This window comes from Echinops telfairi, unplaced genomic scaffold (assembly GCF_000313985.2).
Source record: "Echinops telfairi isolate 266 unplaced genomic scaffold, ASM31398v2 ScPeMD7_2573;HRSCAF=3158, whole genome shotgun sequence".
NCBI classification, from domain to species: Eukaryota; Metazoa; Chordata; class Mammalia; order Afrosoricida; family Tenrecidae; genus Echinops; species Echinops telfairi.
Window position 1 is genome coordinate 14,953,511 of NW_022106471.1, and position 1,833 is coordinate 14,955,343.

The 1,833-nt window shown below is 37.6% G+C and overlaps 1 pseudogene; it reads left to right on the top strand.

Moving 5' to 3' along the window:
- Positions 1-1,833, top strand: part of LOC101647449 — a 24,641-nt pseudogene that overhangs the window by 5,248 nt on the left and 17,560 nt on the right.

A 1,833-nucleotide genomic window follows, 5' to 3' on the forward strand; every position in this document is an offset into this window, starting at 1 on the left:
TAGCAACCATATAGGACAAGATAGAACTGCCCTGGCTGTTTCCAAGATTGCAACTGTGTACAGGAGCAGAAAGTTTCATCTTTTCCCTGATGAGTCAATGGTGGTTTTGAACCACCGACCTTGTGGTTAGCGGTCCAACACTTACACGGCAGCACCAGCAGAGCTCCTTGTATAGAGATGAACAGATACATATAGAGAAATGTAAAGAAACTGCATAATACAATTGTGGGTGGTTAGCAAGGGAAGGATTTCTGGTCAATATCTATTTATAGATTAGAGGTAGAATACATGCTAGAGAAAACTCCTTCTCTGGACCCAAGGTTTTCAACAGATTGGATGAGACCCATCTCTGTTACGGTGGGCAATCTGCTTTTCTTTACATGAGTCCATGTAATCACAGGCAACTCCTTCTAGTTCCCTGTTTGGCCAAGCCACAGGCACCTGGTCAAATCGACACAGGAAACTAGCCACCACTAACTGAGATGTAAACATTCTGAATATCTTCAAAAGGATGAGCAATAGTATATGTTTTAATATGATTCATAAAAACTAGGATTCCACAAAATGAAGACTGGGAATTTAAATACCAGCATTTTCATAAGGCTCATTGAAACTAAAACTATAGTGTGTTTGTGCTTACAATTGTCCTGTTTTTCTCTTTCCAAGACTGTAAATTATCTAAGGGGCTGGACTGTATGTATGTTTTTGTTGTTCAATCCTTTACCTCTAATGCCTAGAAAATTGCCTGGTACACCATAGATAGCCAATAACTATGTATATGGAAATAGCCAAGAGAATTTATAGCCACCCTGATACTTTACTCCATTTCCAGAAATGTCATAGCTACTTATACAAGTAAGTCTGATTAAATTATCAAATTTATTAATTTAGAACCATTACTCATGCTTTGTATATTTATAAATATGAAGTGTACCTTTAACAGTAGGTGCTCATTATCGATTATGATTTATTTAAAGCAACATATAGTTGAAAGAAATTTGCCTGATAATTGTGTGAGCTAAATACTTTTGAGGGTTGTATCAATAGTTCCTTGGTGGTGAGATTATCAATGCTCAATCACTAATATAAGCTAATGAACAACCCATGCTTTTGCCTTCACGCACAAATACAGTCACTATGAATACTATTAAATGATGTCAGACTCACCAGCTTCTTTGGGAAAGAGGTATTCTTGGGTAGCATGAAAGATTTCAAAAAATTCACCATCTTCTAAAACCATTAATTAATTTGTTTACAACATTAAGCAACTCTCAAGAGGACAGAAACTTGTTCTCTGTCAAATTCAAGGATATTGATGTAAAATGAAAGTGCATTTCTCTTTTAGTCATTGTACGTCTTCAGTGTAAGCAAGCAGTACAAGCGAATGGTGAGCGCCTTGAACGGAAGGCTCGGGGAGCTCAGTTAAGACTTTCTCAGGGCTGCATTCCTGTCGCTCTGAGCCTGTTGCTGCCTGAAGACTGCTTGTCCCTTGAGCCCTTCACATAGATTCAGTCCATCCGTCACTCACGCTCTGAACAAGCTCCCCAAACTTTCTCAGAGTTCGTTGTCTCACTTACACACTCGGTGTCAATCATTTTTACTTATACTATATTGTATTTTAAATTTTAAAATTCTAATCATTTTAAATTACATGTAAATTGTTATTTATTTAGCTACAGATTACCATAAATAAAAACGTTGTTAGTAGCATTCCAAGTCAAGCATGCCCAAGGTTGTTCAAACAACATATGGTTGCACGAGCCTCTGCTGTCAACTGATGGCTGCAGACAAGTTCTCTCAGCCATATGTTCATCTGAATCGAGTTACACACAC